General features: G+C 44.3%; 1 protein-coding gene across 17 annotated transcripts in view; it reads right to left on the bottom strand.

Annotated features, from left to right (window-relative positions):
- Positions 1-23953, bottom strand: part of GULP1 (GULP PTB domain containing engulfment adaptor 1) — a 657395-nt gene that overhangs the window by 89583 nt on the left and 543859 nt on the right. The gene's annotated exons all lie outside the window — the stretch shown is intronic.

Below are 23953 nucleotides of genomic sequence, written 5' to 3' on the forward strand. Positions count from 1 at the left end.
GAAAGTTATATGTTAGATCTGTTTATTATAGTTAGAAATATCAAAAGAATTGTGCAAACTTAAGAATATGCATAACAAACTCTCTACAAATGGTACAAATATCTTCTATGTATAATATTTTGTGTCCTATTAATAAGGCTTCTGTATTATATGTAAACATTGTGCAATCATCAGGGTAGATCTTCATTGCTGTGTCTTTCCTGGCTATTTGTGTCTTAGCATAAAGTAAGTATACTTAAGTATACTTAATGTAACCTAAATAGCAGGGAAGCAACAACATATACCGTAACAAGTAATTTAATAACAGATAGTCAAGGATGACTATGAATTATGAATATAGCCCCTTGCTTTTCTTCCCACCTGTATGCTATCCTCTTAGGAGTCTTTTAGGTTGCCGAGATTGCATCATGAAAGAAACTTTGGAATACTGATGTTTTTTACCTTGTGGTGACTATGACCCTTTCTAATGCAATAGCACTTTAGGAATATGTGATAATTTTTAGCACTACATGGCATTCCCTGTTTACTCTTTGGCACTTTCTTGGATTTTTCATATAAAGAGCCTTATCTTTACATTTCTTAATACTGTTGGATATTTTTGACTTTTGGTAATCCATAATAAACCCTGTGGGGTAGGAATCTTTATCACCACCGAGTGATTTAGCAGGTGGTACCACTGGGTTGACCTACACCTTGGTCGCCAGTTCCATTATATGTATATAACATTTTTTTGATGTTTTTTTATCTTTGCACCAGCTGATTTAGACATTTGGTTGTGCTGACCACTTTGAAATTTCACTTAACATTAATTATGTAAATAGTGTAAAAATGTAAATAAACATAATTATCCTAGTAGGGCAGATGAAATAAGCAGGAAAGACAACATCTGGCAAGTATAGAATGTAAAATGACTTTCTGCATTAATATTAAAACATTACAAATAAAGAAATAAAGAGAAAATTAATTATTAAATGTAAGGCCCTTAAAAGGATAACGGTCTTTGGTTTATCTTGAGTATAAAGTTTGATTTGAGTAAAAATGGAATACAGTTTTATATTTTAGCATTTTTCAAGGGGACCAAGGCTCTGCACAGGGAAGCTTGGCCAAAAACCTGGAAACCTCGGAAAATGATAGAAACACCACGAAAATGGACAGGAAACAGCAGGGGCAGCATGCATGGATGCCTCTGAGGCTGCCTAATCGCACCATTATGCCAAAATTATGGGCAACAGCATGGCGATGACAGATTGATTGAGTGAGGCTGCTATGGAGACAATTAAATTTGGATAGTGCCTGTATGTGGCAGTCCAAAAAAGTTTTCAAAACAGAGGACCGGGTAGGTGGCCCTCCAGAAAAATTAAATAGATAGAGTACTATAGCTAGAGCCAGTTGGCCCTGGCAAAATAGCCAGTTGCCTCTGCTTTAGTGCACAAAGAGGAGGAGAAGAAGGAGAATGAGGAGAAGTACATACATGAGAATTATTCAGGTTGAGCTGCTTTCACCTGGTGGAGAATGGAAATCATAAAAAAATCCAGGCTTGATTCATCTTGAATCAGCCTGTCAGCGCTGTCAGTCGACAGGCGTGTATGCTTATCGGTGATTATGCCACCAGCTGCAGAAAACTGCTCTGACAACACGCTAGCGGCAGGGAAGGCAAGAACCTCCAAGGCGTACAGCGCCAGTTCGGGCCAGATGTCCAGCTTTTTTCAAAGCCCAGTAGTTGTAGGGAGCCGTGTGATCATTTAGGGCGATGGTATGGTCAGCTATGTACTTCCTCACTATATTTCTATAAAGATCACCCCTACTCTGCCGAGACTGGGGACAGGTGACAGTGTCTTGCTGGGGTGACATAAAACTGGCAAAGGACTTGTAAAGCGTACCCCTGCCAGTGCTGGACAAGCTGCCTGCTCGCCTACTCTCCCTCGCTACTTGTCCCTCAGAATTTTCCCCCTGCCGCTAGCGGTGTCAGATGGGAAAGACTGTTTCAGCTTGTGCACCAGGGCCGGCTGGTATTCATGCACTCTCACACTCCTTTCCTCTACAGGGATGAAAGTGGAAAGATTTTGCTTGTACCGTGGGTCCAGGAGAGTGAATACCCAGTAATCGGTGCTGGAAAAATTCTTTGAACGCGAGGGTCACGGGATAGGCAGCCTAGCATGAAATCTGCCATAAGCGCCAGAGTCCCAACGTGCAAGAATTCACTCCCCTCACTGGCTTGAATCTCCATTTCCTCTTCCTCCAACTTCTGCCCATACACGCTGAACAGTTTATAAGAACTGAGCAATGGTCCCCTCTTCTGTCTCGCCGACATTCTCCTCCTCCTCCGATATGCGCTGAGAAACAGACCGGAGGGTGCTCTGGCTATCAACAAGGGAATCTTCTTCCCCCGTCTCTTGTGACGAGCGCAAAGCTTCCGACTTCATGCTGGCCAGAGAGTTTCTCAACAGGCCAAGCAGCGGGATGGTGAGGCTGATGATGGCGGCATCGCCACTGACCATCTGTGTTGACTCCTCAAAGTTACTCAGCACCTGACAGATAACAGACATCCATGTCCACTCCTCATTGTAGACTTGACCTGACTAGCAGTTCTGGTGGAAGTTGACATCTGGCAGTCTACAATCGCTCTGCACTGCTGGTAAACTCTGGATAACATGGTTAATGTGGAATTCCATCTCGTGGTCACGTCAGACAAAAGTCTGTGAGCGGGCAGTTGGAGGCGGCGCTGCGCTGCCCTGAGAGTGGCAGCATCTGTGGTCGACTTTCTGAAATGCGCACAGATGCGGGGCACCTTTGTGAGCAAATCAGACAGATTGGGGTATGTCTTGAGGAACCGCTGAACAATTAGATTTAACACATGGGCCAGGCATGGCACATGTGTTAGTCTGCCGAGTTGCAGAGCCGCCACCAGGTTACGGCAGTTCTCGAACACATCCATGCCTGGCTTCAGGTTCAGCGGTGCCAGCCACAGATCGGTCTGCGCCGTGATGCTCTGTAATAGCTCTTGGGTGGTGTGCCTTTTATCGCCTAGGCTCAGCAGTTTGAGCACCGCCTGCTGTCGCACCTAGAAATATATATAGTGGCCCTGCTCAGCAGCACTCGTCCACGTGTCCGTGGTTTGGTGGACCTTGTCAGAAACGGCCGCCGCCATGAGGTTGTGAAACGCCTTGGTCTCTACCAGCCTATAGGGCAGCACATGGGATACTAAATTTATATAGGTTTTATTGTGTTTTAATATATTTTAAAAAATTAAAACCTTTTGTGCAAAAAAAAATTACTTATCTAACCATCTTTTGCCGCTTATAAATTTTTCATTATTTGGTTTATGGAGAATTTTGTCATTTTTGGCAGGATAAGCTGGTGTTTTCTTTGTTACCATTTTGGGGACTGAACAAGCTTTTATTACAATTTTTTATATGTTGCAAAATGGTGACAAAATGGGAATTATTCTCACCGTTAATTCGGTTTCTATTATTCCATCATGACGGCCTCACTTGACCCAGGATGACTCTTTGACCTATGTAGGGACAGGAAGCAGAGAAATTAAATACCCCACCCCTGCATCCACACTCGAGTGACTACCAAAAAACTACACCTGCAATGGATGCAACCCAATTTATTGGTTCAAACTCAAATATCAGGCATGAATACCGTATAGCAACAGTACAATACAGTGGGAATATATGGGCCGTCATGGTGGACTAATGGAAACCGAATTAACAATGAGAATAATTCCCATTTTCCATTGTGTCCCCCATAACGGTCCCACAAATTATTGACATTTCAGGGAGGGACAACAGCCTGTAACACTTTTCTACCAAAGGCTAGCTCTTCTGTGTTCTGGATGTCTAGTATATACAGTAGTGTTTCACAAAGGTCAGCTGAGCATGTTGCTTCTCTGCATATTTCATTTATAGAAGCTCCTCTTTACTCAGCCAATTAAGTTGTTATAGCCCTAGTAGAGTGAGCTGTGTCCTTGTAACTGCCACTTCATGGGAATCATAGGATTCTTTGATAACTGTCTTTATCCATCTTGCTATAGGGGTTTTTGATGTCTTAAACCCCTTATTTTTCCCACTGAATTGCAGTAGGATTTTGGAGTCCATTCCCCACATTTCCAGGTAAGAGAGAAGAATTCTCCTAACGTCCAGAGAGTGCCATTTATTTTCATGTGGTGACTTTGGATTTTGACAGAACGTGCGCAAGATCATTTCTTGGCTCAGATAGAAACTGGAGGAAACCTTTGGGATAAAATTTTTATCAAGCATTAATGTTACTCTTGTCTTCAGTTATTTTTAGGTAGGGCTCTTTAGTGGAGAGTGCTTGTATATCTTCTAAACGCCTAGCCGATGTTATGGCTATGAAGAATGTTAAATTTAATGTTTCCCTAATGTCCCCTTTGTCTAAAGGTTCAAATGGAGGATCAGTTAGGTAGTTTAGAACTACAGATAAATCCGAACTAGGAATAACTGTTTTAAAAAAAAGTCTGGAAGTGGCTTTTACAATACTTTTTATCCTTTGTTGTTCCACCAAAGGTTTATCAAAAAACACACTCAAGGCAGATATCTGGACCTGCAAAGAGCTGGTTTTTAGGCCCTGCTTAACGGAAATCTAATACCTGAGAAATATTAGAGGAACATTGATCAGGAATATTAGGACCACAAAACATTAGGAGACAAACCTCCAAATACAAGAATATATAGAAAAAGTAACAGGTTTGTGACTTGCCTTTAAGGTTGAAATGACCTTGTGAGACACTCCTTTGGCCTTTTGTAACTCCCTTTCAGGATCCAAGCAGACAGCTGGAGACCCTGTGATTTTGGACGAAACACTGGTCCTTGAAACACCAGGTCTGAGCAGGGAGGAAGGAGAATCTGTTCCTCTTGGGTCATTTTCCTCAGTGATGGAAACCATTTCTTCTTTGGCCTAAAGTGAACAACTAGTATAACTGTTGCCTTTTCCGTCTGAATCTTCTGCACCACCTTTGAGATTATTAGAAATGGGAGGGAAAGCATACATCAATAATGCGTCCCAAGAATGACTGAAAGCATCTAACTGGACAAGCGGAATTGATCCTTCTAGAGAGAATAAATACTTTGCTTTCGCATTGGTTCGGCTAAAAAATAAATCTATCTCTGGAAACCCCCATCTTTGTGTAAAATGTTGGAACGAACACCTCATTGTTTAAACACGACTTATTCTGGTCGATAGATTTCCTGCTGAGATAGTCTGCTATCTTGTTTTCTTCCCCTTTCAGGTGGGCTGCTGATAGAGACGGAATTTTCTTCTCCGCCGTATTGAATATTTTCTTTGAAAGGAGGAATAGATTGGAGCTTTTTGTTCCCCCTGGTGATGTAGATAAGCCACCGAGGTAATGTTGTCCAAACAGAATTTTACATGACAGTACTTCAATAGATCCTTGTCGTCTTTCAGGGCTTCCCAGACAGCTCTTAACTCCCGATAATTTGAAGAGATGCACGATTAGCCCGAGGGAAAGAAAAACTTCTTTCTTCAGGTGGTGTAGGGAAAGAATGGACTCTTCAATGGCGTGACCCAATTGAAAATTACGACATATATAATGACCAATTTATTAAGATAGCATAAAGGAAAGACAACAGAACAATCTAAAAAAACAATAAAAGTGACAACGGGTTTCGCATCAGGTCTATAATGAGTTTACAGTTGTGTGGTATTTAAATACATTTACAAGGAAATATTGTCATGATTGTCTAAGGATATGACCTATCTTCTTTGATCACTGATATTCTTAACATTACCCACAATCTTATGTTTATGCACAATCGTATATTTATACAGTAATAGATATACAATGACTATTTCCAATATTCTCAATTTTTAAAGTTATTATTATTAACGGGATGACCAGATTTAATGAAAGGTAATGTTGGCTGGAACGCATAGTACCGGAAGTACATGGACCGCATGATGGAATGCGGCAGAGGATATGGAATCAGGGAATCATAAGGCATTTCGGCACATCACTATTCAAGGCTCCAATCAGACTGGAGGGAGAGGTAGGTGCCCTCATGGGACATATGAAAGAAGGTGAGAGAATAAAACCCTGAAAGTGTTAATAATATGACTTTCATAAGAGTGAACCTTGTTATACGCATGTTAACTTTGTTATATGCGTTTGCACTGTATAACAATTAGACTTAGATTATAGTCTCTAAATTTCATTTAGACCATCAGGACTAATTTTAAAAATCCAATACACTTCTCTTCTACAGAGAGTTTGAAAACGGTTATGCACATTATCTGAAATGTAATCAATTAGGCTAATTTTCATCAACTTTTATTTTTTTTGGTGTTTACTTAGATTTTTTTTGGATAATCCATGGTTATAGAACCCTATTTTAATCCCTCCCCACTCAGCGTCCGATATATCGGATGCAGAGCTGATGCCAGTTCAGCTCAAGATCTGAGCCGAACCAGCATTGTGAAACACGGGGTGCCGACTTTAACTAATAGCCAACACCCCAGTGTAACACCTGTGGTCAGAGTGGGCTCCGAACGCGGGTGTTTAACCCGTTAAATTCTGCGGTCAGGCTAACACTGCAAATACACAGAAATACAACAGTATTAATGAGTATTATCATAAACAAGCAATCAGATGATCTCCCATGGGAAAATGCCCATAAGCCCCAAAACATATTAAAAAAACATATAACGCAAAAAAAAATTAAATCATAACACAAACCCTACATATATATAGTATCATCGTGTCTGTAACAACCCGTAGAATAACAGTAAATAATTATTGAACCCACACAATGATTTTTACCTATACAATCCCACAAAATATACAATTAAAAGTGATCAAAAAACATATGTACTCCAGAATGTTACAGTTGCAAAGTACATGTCCCGCAAAAACCAAGCCAAACCAGCTACGTAGCCAAAAAAGGAAAAATGCAAATATGATAGATTTTTCCCACATTAGGGTTTCATTTGACAAATTTAAAAAAATGTAAGAACAAATATTCATGTATGGTATGCCCGTAGTCGTACTGACCCATAGAATAAAGATAACATGATTATTAGGCTTTACGGTGAACACCAATAAAAAAAAAAGTAAAAAATCCAGTACAAAAATGATGCTTTTCTACCCCTGCCCTCAAAAAAAAAGTTCCTAAATTTTCAAGAATAGGGGATACCAACTCCAAAATGGTAACACTGGAAAAAGGCGTTCCTTTCCTTCTGCGCCTCGCTGTGCGCCCATAAAACAAAAAACAACCACATGTCAGGCGTTTCTGTACTGAATTGTAGAACAAATTGTATGGTTTTCTTTTTATCTTTTGGAAATGTGTAAATTTTAGGGCTAAATGAAAATATAACCGACACAATTTGACCATTCTAAATTTCACCTCCATTTTGATGTAATTACTATAAAGATCTCAAGGGGTTAACAATCTTCCTAAATGCTGTTTCTGATAGTTTTAGGGGGGCAGATTTGAAAATGGGTTGATTATATAGGGGTTTTTGATGCTAAATATGTAAAAATTTCATTCAAAACTGTATTCATCCCCAAAATAGTCAATTCTGAAAATCCGGAAAAGCGATATTCGATTTGTAAGCCACGTGACGTCAAAATAAATTATTCCGACATTTCAAAAATAATTAAAATATAAATTAGACATATGGGAAATGTTATTCAGCAATTTATTTAGGTGGCAAATCTATCTGCCTGAAAACGCAATGATTTCGAATTTCAAAAATGGCAAATTTTTAAAAAAAAAAATAATTTTTTCTTTTTTTTGTAAATAAATGCAAAACGTAGCCAAAATTTACCACTTAAATGACGTACAACATGTGAGGAAAAGCAATCTCAGAATCATTTTGATAATAACAGTGTTCAAAAGTTATAACCATATAAAGCGACGCAAGTCAGAATAAAAAAATGGGGCTAAGCCTTAAGCTACAAAATGGCTGCCTCCTTAAGGGGTTAATATTGCCTCTAAGTCCCATAACACGATCATGGAGTTCTTGTGTGGTCGTACCTATATATTGTAAGCCACAAGGACATTCTATGAGGCATATCACGTAACTTGACTGGCAGGTCATAGTTGTTTTGATTGGGAAATTCTCCTGTGTTACATTTGATTTAACCCCTTTATGCACTGTGGCAGATATATCCGCCACGGAGCTATAAATGGTGTATGAAGAGGGCTCACAGACTCACGGGCATATTGCAGCAAGGACCCATCGCTAACACAGTGCTTGCATCGATCGCGGGTATTAACCTTTTCATTACCGCCGGCAAAGTCGCCGGTGGCAATGAAAGCGTGACAGCGCATGGGCGCCACCATAGTACCTCCAGTCATGTCTTCATCTGACCCAAGGCTAAATGGCTTCTGCCTATCCATTACAATGAGCCTGTGGCTCATTGTAATGTATAGTGTGCAGAAATGCCATATACTGCGATATAGAAGTATTTCAGTATATGGTAGGAACGATCTGACCATCTAGGGTTAATGTACCCTAGATGGTCTAAGAAATAATGAAAATCAAATCACCCCCCTTTCCCTAGAACTGATATAAAATCTAATAAATAGTAAAAATCACAGACACATTAGGTATCACAGCGTCCCAAAATGCCGATCTAAAATATAAAAATGGTTTTAACCGCCGGTGACCTCCGAGACGGGAAATGGCGCACAAACGTCCGAAACGCGACTTTTACGCCTTTTTACATGACATACAAAATTTTATAAAAAATGAACAAAATGTCGCACAGTCCTCAAAATGTCAGCAATGAAAACGTCGGCTCATTTCACAAAAAATGACGCCTCACACAGCTCCGCACCCCCAAAGTATGAAAAAGTTATTAGCGTCAGAAGATGGCACATTTTTTTTTTCTTTTTTGTACGCATTCGTTTAATTTTTGAAAATGTATTAAAACGCAATAAAACCTGTATAAACTTTGTATCATCGCAATCGTATTGAACGAAATAATAAAGTAGAGGTGTTATTTGGAGAGCACAGTGAAAGTCCTAAAAACTGAGCCCACAAGAACGTGATGCACGTTCCACATATGGAATTTTTTTCCAGTTTCCCACTACATGGCATATTATAATAAATAACATCACGGGAAAGTAAAATTTGTTACGCACAAAAAAAGCAATCATACACCTCTGTACATGGAAAAATAAAAAAGTTATGGATTTTTGAAGATGGAGAGCGAGAAATGAGCGAAAATAACCTGCGTCCTAAAGGGGTTAAAGTGGATAGCATTGTTATTGATATCTAAACAACAAAGACACAGCTTATGGCCACATGTTGGTATTCTAGGTGGAATGTCAGCAGTGTTGTTTCTTTTTGTAGAACATCCTTTGTCATGTTGTTTTATTTGGGTGGGAGCCAATATATTTTTCAGCCCGTCGATAAGTTACAATGGGGTTTGTGGGGAGAATGGCTTTGAGAATCTGGTCTTTCTGTAAAATATGAAGAGTACAATAGGTAGGTGAACGTATGTTCCCGACCTCTTCCACCTAGTGGGGCATATGAGAAAGTGCAAATGGCGGAGAACTATGTTAAAAAGTAACTTTTATTGGAATCAAAACAATAAAATCCAAGAAATATGGAGGATCAAAAAGATCAGTGAGTCAATATGAAACCGACAAAGGAAGGAGAAAAAGGGGCTGAGGTAGTACGGGTGTGTAGGGCGGGACGTCCCTGTCAAGCCCTAACGGGATGGTGTCGGGACCTGATGTGCCCCACCGGCAATACCTCAACTCGGGGCCGCAGCCCTAAACGACTGCCACCCCGACTGGAACCTTACCCTCCACTCGGTCTCTTAACCCTATGATAAACGGGGAGAAATGCCGAGTGCAAGGGATGTGCCGGGGCGCGTGGAGGGGAAGTCGCCTTGCGTCAAACGGGGCGATGGGTATCAAGGTTAGAATAATGGTATAAGTGTGCCCATGGAGAGAAGGTCAAGTCCTGAGCAGTCAAAGGACAAAAGGTTGAGTCCTAAGTAGTCAGAGGACGGAAGGTCAAGTCCTGAGTGGTTAAAGGACAGTGTTGGAGACAAAAGGGGCCGTACAAGTCCGTGGAAAGAGTCATCTGCTGTACCATATCAAGATAAGATCGTTGATGTAACGACGATAGTAATAGATAAACAGTTTGAACGGGTGGTCTGATAGCAGGTATTTGATTTCAAAGATTCCCATGAATAAATTGGCATAGGCGGGTACCAGCTTGGAACCCATTGCTGTCCTGCATTTCTGCATATCTGAAGGATATTGTTATACATAAAATAGTTATTTTCTAATACTATTGTTAGTATTTGAAGTAGTAAACATTTAAGACTATCTGGGAGAGAAGGGTCCTCTCTTAGGAATTTCTCTACACAATATACACCTCTGTTATGTTGGATGTTAGAATATAACGAGGTAACATCTATTATTAAAAATTAAAAATTATTCGGTAGTAGAGATGAGCGAACATACTCGTCCGAGCTTGATGCTCGATCGAGCATTAGTGTACTCGTAACTGCTCGTTGCTCGGACGAGTATTTCGCCCGCTCGAGAAAATGGCAGCTCCCGCCGTTTTGCTTTTTGGCGGCCAGAAACAGAGCCAATCACAAGCCAGGAGACTCTGCACTCCACCCAGCATGACGTGGTACCCTTACACGTAGATAGCAGTGGTTGGCTGGCCAGATCAGGTGACCCTGGGATAGACTAGCCGCTGCCCGCGCTGCTCGGATCATTCTCTGTCTGGATGCCGCTAGGGAGAGAGCTGCTGCTGGTCAGGGAAAGCGTTAGGGTGTTCTATTAGCTTACTGTTAGGCAGGAGTGATTCTAAAAGAACCCAACAGCCTTTCTTAGGGCTACAATAACGTTATAATTTTTTTTTTTTTATTTGCAGCTAGTACCATATTGTGAGGAATTAGCAGGGGGACTTGCTACCGTTGTGTTTAGCTCTTAGTGACACACATATCCACCTCAAACACCAAAGTGGGAAAATTTATTAGGGGTTTGAGTAGAATTAGGCACAGTCTGCCAGTTTCTTTTTATTTTACGTTTATTGTTTTAATAACTCAGTGTCATCTCATCTTGCATAGTAGTGTGCTGTAATACTTGGCTAGAAAATAGCCATAGGAGAATACAAACGGCTTAATTACGCCTACAGTACCGTTATATATATTTGATTTCTGGTTGATCTGCTGGTGGCTGTAGTTGTTGCAGTGCATCTACTAGCAAATTGTGAGCAATTTGGAGTCAGACTTGCGACCACTGTGTTTTGCGCTTAGTGACGCACATATCCATCGCAAAGACCGAAGTGGGAAAATTTATTAGGGGCCGGGGTTGTATTTCAATTAGGCACAGTCTGCCATTTCCTTTTTTATTTTACGTTTATTTTTTTCATAACTCAGCGTCATCTCATCTGGCATAGCAGTGTGCTGTAATACTTGGCTAGAAAATAGCCATAGGAGAATACAAACGGCTTAATTACGCCTACAGTACCGTTATATATATTTGATTTCTGGTTGATCTGCTGGTGGCTGTAGTTGTTGCAGTGCATCTACTAGCAAATTGTGAGCAATTTGGAGTCAGACTTGCGACCACTGTGTTTTGCGCTTAGTGACGCACATATCCATCGCAAAGACCGAAGTGGGAAAATTTATTAGGGGCCGGGGTTGTATTTCAATTAGGCACAGTCTGCCATTTCCTTTTTTATTTTACGTTTATTTTTTTCATAACTCAGCGTCATCTCATCTGGCATAGCAGTGTGCTGTAATACTTGGCTAGAAAATAGCCATAGGAGAATACAAACGGCTTAATTACGCCTACAGTACCGTTATATATATTTGATTTCTGGTTGATCTGCTGGTGGCTGTAGTTGTTGCAGTGCATCTACTAGCAAATTGTGAGCAATTTGGAGTCAGACTTGCGACCACTGTGTTTTGCGCTTAGTGACGCACATATCCATCGCAAAGACCGAAGTGGGAAAATTTATAAAGGGCCGGGGTTGTATTTCAATTAGGCACAGTCTGCCATTTCCTTTTTTATTTTACGTTTATTTTTTTCATAACTCAGCGTCATCTCATCTGGCATAGCAGTGTGCTTTCATACTTGGCTAGAAAATAGCCATAGCAATAGGATAGCATCGTTTGGTTTTAAAAACTAAAAAACACAAAAAAAAAAAAAAAGTTAAAAAAAAAATTCAAGTTATAACTCTCATTTTCAAAATGTTTAACCCGAGGGCTAGGGGTAGAGGACGAGGGCGGGGACGTGGGCGTCCAACTACTGCAGGGGTCAGAGGCCGTGGTCCTGGGCGGGGTGAGACACCACCTGCTTATGAGGGAGCAGGGGAACGCCGCAGAGCTACACTCCCTAGGTTCATGTCTGAAGTTACTGGGACTCGTGGTAGAGCACTGTTGAGGCCAGAACAGTGCGAACAGGTGATGTCGTGGATTGCCGACAATGCTTCGAGCAATTTGTCCACCAGTCAGTCTTCCACGCAGTCCACCCATGTCACCGAAATCGGCACTCCTCCAGCTCCTGCACCTCAGCCTCCTCCCCCCCAGTCTGCCCCCTCCCAGCAAAATTTGCCATTTGAACCGGCATACTCTGAGGAACTGTTTTCTGGACCATTCCCACAGTCACAAACCACTTGTCCGGTTGCTGATGAGCAATTTTCCGATGCCCAGGTTTTCCACCAGTCGCAGTCTGTGGGTGATGATGACCTTGTTGACGTACTGGAAGAAGTGTGTAAAGAGGTGTCCGACGATGAGGAGACACGGTTGTCAGACAGTGGGGAAGTTGTTGTCAGGGCAGGAAGTCCGAGGGGGGAGCAGACTGAGGGATCGGAGGATGATGAGGTGACAGACCCAAGCTGGGTTGAGAGGCCGGGTGAACACAGTGCTTCTGAGACGGAGGAGAGTCCTCGACCAGAACAGGTTGGAAGAGGCAGTGGTGGGGCTAGACGGAGAGGCAGGGCCAGAGCTGGTGCATCAGCGCCAAATGTGTCAACTAGTGAAGCTCCCGTGGCGAGGGCTCCTGCGGCGAGGGCTAGATTTTCAGAAGTCTGGAGGTTCTTTAAGGAAACACCGGATGACCGACGGACTGTGGTGTGCCACATTTGCCAAACCAGGATCAGCAGGGGTTCCACCACTACTAGCTTAACTACCACCAGTATGCGCAGGCATATGAATGCTAAACACCCCACTCAGTGGCAACAAGCGCGTTCACCTCCGGCCGTGCACACCACTGCTCCTTCCCCTGTGTCAGCTGATAGTCAGCCCCCTGCCCAGGACCCTGCCACAAAAACCCCATCGTCGCCTCCACGATCCTCCACAGCATCCACCAGCGTTCAGCTCTCCATACCCCAGACGCTGGAGCGGAAACGCAAATATAGTGCAATCCACCCGCACGCCCAAGCCCTTAATGTGCACATCTCCAGATTGCTAAGCCTGGAGATGCTGCCCTATAGGCTAGTAGAGACCGAGGCCTTTCGCAGCCTCATGGCGGCGGCCGCCCCTCGGTATTCGGTCCCCAGCCGCCACTACTTTTCCCGATGTGCCGTCCCAGCCCTGCACCAGCACGTGTCAGACAACATCATCCGTGCCCTGACCAACGCCGTTTCTGACAAGGTCCACCTGACCACGGACACGTGGACGAGTGCTGCTACTATATATCGCTGACGGCACATTGGGTTAACTTGGTGGAGGCTGGGACCGAGTCTGACCCTGCGGCTGGTCATATACTGCCGACGCCGAGGATTGCGGGGCCTACCTCGGTCCAGGTGTTTCAGGCCTACTATGCCTCCTCCTCCTCCCACCCCTCCTCCACCTCCTCCTCCGAACGACCATCCGTGGGCATGGCGCCATCAGTCGGTAGCTCTAGGCACAGCAGCAGTGCCGCCGCTAAGCGACAGCAGGCGGTGCTGAAACTGCTGAGCCTAGGCGATAAAAGGCACACCGCCCAAGAACTATTACAGGGCATCACGGCGCAGACTGATCTGTGGCTGGCACCGCTGAACCTGAAGCCAGGCATGGTTGTGTGTGACAACGGCCGTAACCTGGTGGCGGCTCTGCAACTCGGCAGACTGACACATGTGCCATGCCTGGCCCATGTGTTAAATCTGATAGTTCAGCGTTTCCTCAAGACATACCCCAATCTGTCTGATTTGCTCACGAAGGTGCGCCGCATCTGTGCGCATTTCAGGAAGTCCAGCACAGATGCTGCCACTCTCAGGGCAGCGCAGCGCCGCCTCCAACTGCCCGCTCACCGACTGTTGTGCGACGTGCCCACGAGGTGGAATTCAACACTGACCATGTTATCCAGAGTTTACCAGCAGCGCCGAGCGATTGTAGACTGCCAGATGTCAACTTCCACCAGAACTGGTAGTCAGGTCAGTCAGCTTCCTCAAGTCTACAATGAGGAGTGGACGTGGATGTCTGATATCTGTCAGGTGCTGAGTAACTTTGAGGAGTCAACACAGATGGTCAGTGGCGATGCCGCCATCATCAGCCTCACCATCCCGCTGCTTGGCCTTTTGAAAAACTCTCTGGTCAGCATGAAGTCGGAAGCTTTGCGCTCCTCACAAGAGACGGGGGAAGAAGATTCCCTTGTTGATAGCCAAAGCACCCTTAGGTCTGTTTCTCAGCGCATATCGGAGGAGGTGGAGGTGGAGGAGGATGAGGAGGAAGAGGAGGAGAATGTTGGCGAAACACAAGAGGGGACCATTGTTGAGTCCTTCACTGTTGAGCGTGTATGGGCAGAAGAAGAGGAATTGGAGGAGTTGGAGGAGGAGGAAATGGACAGTCAGGCCAGTGAGGGGAGCGAATTCTTACGCGTTGGTACTCTGGCGCATATGGCAGATTTCATGCTAGGCTGCCTATCCCGTGACCCTCGCGTTCAAAGAATTTATTCCAGCACCGATTACTGGGTGTTCACTCTCCTGGACCCACGGTACAAGCAAAATCTTTCCACTCTCATCCCTGGAGAGGAAAGGAGTGTGAGAATGCATGAATACCAGCAGGCCCTGGTGCACAAGCTGAAACAGTATTTCCCTTCTGACAGCGCTAGCGGCAGAGTGCGTAGTTCTGCGGGACAAGTAGCGAGGGAGAGTAGGCGAGCAGGCAGCTTGTCCAGCACTGGCAAGGGTACGCTTTACAAGGCTTTTGCCAGCTTTATGTCACCCCAGCAAGACACTGTCACCTGTCCCCAGGCTCGGCAGAGTAGGGCTGATCTTTACAGAAAGATGGTGAGGGAGTACGTAGCTGACCATACCATCGTCCTAAATGATCACACAGCTCCCTACAACTACTGGGTTTCAAAGCTGGACATGTGGCACGAACTGGCGCTGTACGCCTTGGAGGTTCTTGCCTGCCCTGCCGCTAGCGTCTTGTCCGAGCGGGTTTTCAGTGCAGCTGGTGGCATCATCACCGATAAGCGTACACGCCTGTCGACTGACAGCGCTGACAGGCTGACGCTTATCAAGATGAATAAAGCATGGATTTCTCCTAATTTCCAATCTCCAGCAGGTGAAGGAAGCTCAACCTGAATAATTTATCCACTCCTCCTCCTCCTCCTCATTTTCCTCCTTCTCCTGCTCTTTGTACAGTAAAGCAGAGGAAACTGGCTATTTTTTGACAGGGCCCACTGGCTCTACCTATAGTACTTTATGCATTTAATTTTTCTGGAGGGCCACCGACCCGGTCCTCTGTTTTAAACAATTTTTGGGAGTGCCACATACAGGCACTCAATCTATTCAATTTTTCTGGAGCTCCACCTACCTGCTCCTCTGGTTTGAAAAATTTTTTGGACTGCCACATACAGGCACTCAATCTATTCCATTTTTCTGGAGGGCCACCTACCTGCTCCTCTGGTTTGAAAACTTTTTTGGACTGCCACATACAGGCACTCAATCTATTCCATTTTTCTGGAGGGCCACCTACCTGCTCCTCTGGTTTAAAAACTTTTTTGGACTGCCACATACAGGCACTCAATCTATTCCATTTTTCTGGAGGGCCACCTACCTGCTCCTCTGGTTTGAAAACTTTTTTGGACTGCCACATACAGGCACTCAATCTATTCCATTTTTCTGGAGGGCCACCTACCTGCTCCTCTGGTTTGAAAAATTTTTTGGACTGCCACATACAGGCACTATCCAAATTGAATTGTCTCCATAGCAGCCTCCACACGTTGTCTCCATTGCTACCTCCAAAAGTCGTCCATATAGCTGCCTCCATATATCGTCCCTTTATCAAACGAGGTTTGTCAGGCCGAAATTTGGGTTGTTTTCATGGATTCCACATCAAAGTTGTTAACTTTGTCGCCACCCTGCTGTGTTATCCACAAAATACACTGGCAAACTTTTACCATTTACGGATATTATTTCAGCGCTTCTTGCGCATCTGTTTACATTCCCCTCACCCGCCATATCCCAAACTTATAAGAACGCTACTACACTTGATCTTATACAAAAGGTTCTTAGAAGTGCTGTTTGGGGAGTAGCCTAGAGACAGGGGCTTGGATTGGCGAAAGCTCGCCTGGCAGCGGAGCGCCAGCTCCATGCCAAGAACCAACTAACATAGTTTTAACTGCAGCACCTTCAATCTACTACTAGTTCACTGCCTCCATACATGCCCGCCTTATCAAACGTGCTGTGTCAGGCAGAATTTTGGGTTGTTTTCATGGCTTCCACAACAAACTTGTTAACTTTGTCGCCACCCTGCTGTGTAATCCACAAAATATACTGGCAAACTTTTACCATTTACGGATATTATTTCAGCGCTTCTTGCGCATCTGTTTACATTCCCCTCACCCGCCATATCCCAAACTTATAAGAACGCTACTACACTTGATCTTATACAAAAGGTTCTTAGAAGTGCTGTTTGGGGAGTAGCCTAGAGACAGGGGCTTGGATTGGCGAAAGCTCGCCTGGCAGCGGAGCGCCAGCTCCATGCCAAGAACCAACTAACATAGTTTTAACTGCAGCACCTTCAATCTACTACTAGTTCACTGCCTCCATACATGCCCGCCTTATCAAACGTGCTGTGTCAGGCAGAATTTTGGGTTGTTTTCATGGCTTCCACAACAAACTTGTTAACTTTGTCGCCACCCTGCTGTGTAATCCACAAAATATACTGGCAAACTTTTACCATTTACGGATATTATTTCAGCGCTTCTTGCGCATCTGTTTACATTCCCCTCACCCGCCATATCCTAAACTTATAAGAACGCTACTACACTTGATCTTATACAAAAGGTTCTTAGAAGTGCTGTTTGGGGAGTAGCCTAGAGACAGGGGCTTGGATTGGCGAAAGCTCGCCTGGCAGCGGAGCGGCAGCTCCATGCCAAGAACCAACTAACATAGTTTTAACTGCAGCACCTTTAATCTACTACTAGTTCACTGCCTCCATACATGCCCGCCTTATCAAACGTGCTGTGTCAGGCAGAATTTTGGGTTGTTTTCATGGCTTCCACAACAAACTTGTTAACTTTGTCGCCACCCTGCTGTGTAATCCACAAAATATACTGGCAAACTTTTACCATTTACGGATATTATTTCAGCGCTTCTTGCGCATCTGTTTACATCCCCCTCACCCGCCATATCCCAAACTTATAAGAACGCTACTACACTTAACTTGGTGCAGGCTGGGACCGAGTCTGACCCTGGGGCTGGTCATATACTGCCGACGCAGAGGATTGCGGGGCCTACCTCGGTCCAGGTCTCAAAGGCCTACTATACCTCCAAATCCTCCCACCCCTCCTCCACCTCCTCCTCCTCCGAATTACCATCCGTGGGCATGGCGCCATCAGTCGGTAGCTCTAGGCACAGCAGCAGTGCCGTCGCTAAGCGACAGCAGGCGGTGCTCAAACTGCTGAGCCTAGGTGATAAAAGGCACACCGCCCAAGAGCTATTGCAGGGCATTCCACATCAAACTTGTTAACTTTGTCGCCACCCTGCTGTGTAAGCCACAAAATATACTGGAAAACTTTCTTCATTTACGGATATTATTTCAGCGCTTCTTGCGCAGATGTTTACATTCCCCTCACCCGCCATATCCCAAACTTATAAGAACGCTACTACACTTGATCTTATCCGAAAGGTTCTTAGAAGTGCTGTTTGGGGAGTAGCCTAGAGACAGGGGCTTGGATTGGCGAAAGCTCGCCTGGCAGCGGAGCGCCAGCTCCATGCCAAGAACCAACTAACATAGTTTTAACTGCAGCACCTTTAATCTACTACTAGTTCACTGCCTCCATACATCGTCCCCTTATCAAACGAGCTGTGTCAGGCAGAATTTTGGATTGTTTTCATGGCTTCCATGTTAACTTTGTCGCCACCCTGCTGTGTAATCCACAAAATATACTGGCAAACTTTTATCATGTACCAATATTATTTGAGCGCTTCTTGCTCACCTCCTTTGGTTCCTCTCTGCTACCCATTGGTTTGAAGCCTGATTCCATTTAGGGTATGTCGCCATGCCACTCTCTAGCCTTCCGCTGCTGCCGCTGCCTCTGCATGCCGTCCCCTATAGTGTCAGGGTCAATTATTGGATGTTTTAGATGCTATCTAGCTTCATTCTGTCACTCTGTCATGGCCATGCTGTTGCCCATAATTTTGGCATAATGGTGCATTTAAGCAGCCTCAGAGGCATCCATGCATGCTGCCCCTGCTGTTTCCTGTCCATTTCCGTGGTGTTTCCATCCTTTTCTGAGGTTCCCAGGTGTTTGGCCAAGCTTCCCTGTGCAGAGCCTTGGTCCCCTTGAAAAATGCTCGAGTCTCCCATTGACTTCAATGGGGCTCGTTACTCGAAACGAGCACTCGAGCATCGGGAAAAGTTACCCCTTTCATATTGAAGAAGGACACTGATCTGCCTCTGTTTATCGGCACCAGGAAGCGCCTGTCATTTTTCTTTTTCTAGATTATTTGAAGACCAAGACTGAATCGAAAGGGGCCAAAGGTCTGAGAAAAGGGGTTTAGGAACTTTGCAACCCATCCAGATAAACTTGCGTCCAACTGGACTGCTACAAGTGGCCATGGATGCCAATGAACGCCTTTTCCCTAGTTCCCAAATGATCTAGATAAGCTGGGTTTTTGTCCCAAGTAGTCAATATCCAGTTTTGTAGTCTGCGAGTGTGAGCTTGACTCAACTGTACCTATTGAATACAAGCTGATCTAACACTTTCATTGCTTCTTTTATAGAACAGATGTGCTTCTCTTGAAAATTCTTTATTTGTTGAACTAGCTTCAGCATCTGCTCTTCTGGAAGAAAGGACATTTGGAGTGATAAATTCAGACAGATGCCCAGAAATGTAGTAGTCCTGCTGGGAACCAGATGGGACTTGTTCCAATTTATGATCCAGCCCAAATGTTGAAGAGTGGTAGTAGTGTGCTGGATTAACTCTTGTTCTGTTCCCGTAATGATTAGGAGATCGTCCAAGTATGAAATTATAACTACTCTCTATGATAATTTTTGAAATGGTCCTTGGAGCTGACGAGACCCCAAAATGGAAGGGTTTTGTATTGGTAATAACCTATATTTCCTTCCGGGTTGAGGAATTTCTGGGTTTTTTTGTATATCGACACATGGTAATCATTAGAGATGGGCGAATTTGTTAAAATTTGGCTCGTCCTGATTTGACAAATTTTTCAAAAAAATTTGATTTGACCCGAGTTATGACGAATCACGTTAAGAAAGAGGTATTTCCTTGCTGCAGAGAGCCTGTAGGGTGTTGTAGAACATTGTGCCATGCTTAAATATGCATCGGGAGCGTAGCTTGGTCTTCGAACAATGCTGTGTTTTAGTGTAACACACACATGACAGCTGCCACTCTTAGAATCGCTTTACTCTTCAATTCCATGTGCTTCTGTTGGCACCCTCTGCCATAAAGCCTTGACTGGTGGAGAGCTACAGTCATATCTAACTTTGTGGAACTCAGCTACAGTGATCTTGAGAATCTTCTTTACCCCTCTTACCAAGGCTCCTCCCCGATGACTAATTTGGCTGGACAGCCAGGTCAAGGAAGAGTTGTGGTTGTCCCAAACTTCTTCCATTTAAGGATTATGGAGGCCACTATGCTCTTAGGGACTTTGAGTGCTGAAGAAATTAGTTTGAAACTTTGGCCAGATCTATGTCTTGCCCCAATTCTGCTCTGGAAACTCTTGATTCTCATATGCTCTGTCATGCACTGTGAGCTGTGAGGTCTTATATAGAAAGGCTTGCTAAAAAAAAAAGTCCAATCAGTTTAATTAAACACAGCTGGACTCCAATGGAGGAGTACAACCAACTCAAAGGGGATCAGAAGGATACGGACAGAATGTGAGTTTTTGGTCTTACCAATTGGCTACAAAGAAACAAAGAGTGAAAAATATAATGGTGTCTGAATACTCTCCGTACCCATTGTAAGTAGATAATTAAGTGGTTTATAAAAACAAAACCATAGGAAAAATCATTGCTCAAAGAAGAAATTGGAGATTTCCAGCAGACAGCTAGACTCCTATAATCTATTTTGCTTAAAGGAAACCACAATGTTGTGGCCAAAAACATCTACATCATACAGCGTTCAGATGTAAGTAATATTTTATATAAATGTCATATTAATAACTATGTATCTTTTTGGCAGCAAAAGTTCCTTCATTTTTTACAAATTAGATTTCATGAGAAAAGATATGCTAGAACATCTGTTTTTCATTAATTCCATTGAGACTAGAACTAGATTTACAAAAAAAGCATGTGTTTCTGGGCAGAATATTTCATTTGGCAATATTTTATTTGGCATATTTCACACTGGCCCAGAAACATTATTGTTCCTGCCCAATTTTTTTTGTCTACGTTTGCATGATAGGATATTTGGTGCTAGGTCATGTATTTAATAGATGTTTGCACCACTTTTGTGGCATTTTGTCCGAAACTGTGCACTTAAAGAGGTGTAGTTGTGCTTATTTGTAATTTGCAACAAAATACACACGGTAGAATAAACGTGCACAAACAAATTAAATGTTCTTCTGTGTGCAAACTTCCCCAAAGTAGTGCCATTTGTGTGGAATAATTGCATGCACTACTATTGGATTATCTTGCACAAAGTGCACATTAGTTTGGCAAACTGCACTAAGGCAGTTTGCAAAAGGTTTAATATATTTGGGTCACTGGCCTACATTAATAATGCTTTTCTGTCTGACAAGAAAGAATTTGAAACTGATTTCACATGTATTTATTATAGATGGGTTAATCGATTCGAACTTCACAGAAAATTTGATTAGTCACGAACCTGAGGTTTACACTGATTCATGATTCATGGGAACAAAGTTTTTTTTCCCCTCTTCTTTTTAGCTAAATGGGCATGAGCACAATGTGTTGCATGGGGCAGAGAACATGGGAAGGAGAAAGGAACACCCTCAATGACATTCGCTGACCTGTAACTCAATCAACGACGGGCAGGCTTATGTGATGTCACACAGCCCTATAGAAACCAGCCATTCACACTGCATGTGCCGTCTGTAGCATCTAGCTGATGTTAGTGTACTGTGCTGTAGCGATTTCTGCTCCAATCCCAGGGTGTGCCTTTAGGGGGATTTGTATAACCCAAATAGCAGTTCTTTTTAGTTAATGAATCCAATAGGAAAAAATCTGCTTCATATCCACTCTCCTGCTGTAGTGATTTGTGGACCACTCTCAGGGTATGCGTTTTGGGGCATCTGCATAATGCAAACTACAATATTTTATTGATTAAGTTGAGAGCAAGAAATAAGTGTCAAATTCACGTACTTTATAGAGTAGTTGATTAACCACTGTGTCAGACAGAAATGTGGCAGGTGGAGCAGGCAGAGGTCACAGCACAGTAAGGGGACGTCGCAGCAGGGGTGACTCTGTGAGGTCAGAACTGCCATTGTCATCTAGCGGCAGTGTGTGGATCAATAACCCAAAGGTTGTTGATTGGTTGACTAGGTTACCCAATTCCTCAAATATAACATCTGACAACCCCAGCCAAGAGTCCGTGGGTTTGTCAGATACAACAAGTAGTTGGCATGGCCCAGGAGCAGGTCAGCGGCCCTCACCTGTCCTCAAACAGCCTCTGTCCTGTTCATTTCCCACAGCGTGAGAGCTACTAGGTGGTCTGGGATTAACGCCACTATTCAGCAAGGACGAAGTGTTTGAGGACAGTCATCAGCTGCTTGGCAGTGAAGAGATGGGGCAGACATCCTCTGCTTCATGCAGTAGGCAGACTGTGCATACTGACAAGGTTGAGGAGAGTAGCAGTGACATGGGAAACGTAAATTGAAGATGATGTAGCCAATCGCACTTAGGAGCCAAGTGTGGCAGGGGATTCATAATCCTCGGGCGAAGAGAGTGTCAGCTTTTGCGTCAGGCAGCAAGTAGCTACTGTGGCCATGAGTCAGCAGGGTGGCAGTAGTGTGAGCACGGGAGCCAAACGGCCGCGGGGTACAAACCCCGCTTCGGAGATCCAAGTAAGCAGTGGTACAGGGGCTCAGCGAGGCAGCGGCGTTAGTAGTCACTCAGCACAGAGTGTTGGCAGTAAAATCCCCACCTTGGCGGTGTGGCAGTTTTTTTGTGAAGACACCAGAGGAGCCGAGCGTGTGTATATGTAGAATCTGCGGGCAGAAAGTGAAGCGTGGCCAGGGAGCTAACGTTGGCAACACGCCCCTGCGTCAAAACATGAAGCGTCAACACTCAATGTCCTGGGAGGAACATGGAACAGATGTGGAGGTCCATCCTGCCACTGCAGCAACAGCAGAATCTAGTGGCACACATGCCATTTCAGCCAGTCAAGGCTCCAGCACCACTGCCGAAGGGAGCTGTTTGTCATTGACATCATCTTCCGGTCCAGACGCTGCTGCTCCTTTTTAGCAATGGCACCAGCAGTCGTAGAAAGAGGCGATTACATAGAGACAACTGTATGCGTCCAGCCATCCTAAGGTGCAGAAGCTGACCAAGCTCTTGTCCCAGTTGTTGGTATTGCAGTCCCTCCCTTTCCAAGTCGTGGACTCTGCACCCTTCAGAGAACTAAAGGCTTGTGCTGAACCGAGGTGGAGAGGGCCAATCCTTGAGCTTATCAATTTCTTCCAAGGTGCACAGCAGTGTGGTGTGTGGAGCTGTAACTACGGTCAGGGCCAGTACAAGTACTTTACAGCCCACTGGGTGGATGTGCTTCCTGTCCAGCCACACCAACAACTTTCACAAGAGACGCGGCTTTCTCCTCCGCGTTGTCAAACTGCTGCTGCTGCGCCAGTGTCCGCCTCCTCCTCCTTCACCACCACCACCTAAGCCTCCACAAATGCTGCTCCATCATACCACATGTGCAGGGCAGAGCGGTGTCACGCAGTTCTACACTTGGTTTGCCTGGGAGAACGAAGTCACACAGGGGGGAAACTGCTCGGCGTCATGTAACAAGAAATTAATGTGTGGCTGTCACTATCTGTCCAGCAACTGCGCAACCACAACCAGGCTTAGGCCCTGCCTAAAGCAGATATACCGCCCTGGAAAGGGGGAACCCACTATCAGGAACCTATATGACGGCAGCTGCTGGATGGTGGAGCGGACAGGTAATCGGAATACAGATATAGATCAGTGTTCACACTGGTAACAGAAACCGACACAAAACAAACAGGAAGGTGGGGTCACACTATGAGATAAAGGATGCTGAGGGACAACATATACAGACAGACAAGCGGAGTCAAACAAACCGGGTCAAAACCAAGATGGCGGCAATGGTACAGATTCGTATAGCAAATAGAATGGTCAGTAGGCAAAGCAGATGTCAAAATACAGAATAGAAAGAAATCCAAGCACTAGATACACAGATAGACTGCAATAACCAGCACCAAATGAAGGGCTGGGCAGAATATGAGGCAGTAATGGACACTACCTCCAGCACTGACTGACTCAGCTGTCCATCACTCAAACAGCAGCTGCAGGCAAAACGAGTACAAAGACACACCCAGCTTTCCCAGGATCACA

Source organism: Engystomops pustulosus, chromosome 8 (genome assembly GCF_040894005.1).
Source record: "Engystomops pustulosus chromosome 8, aEngPut4.maternal, whole genome shotgun sequence".
Lineage (NCBI taxonomy): Eukaryota > Metazoa > Chordata > Amphibia > Anura > Leptodactylidae > Engystomops > Engystomops pustulosus.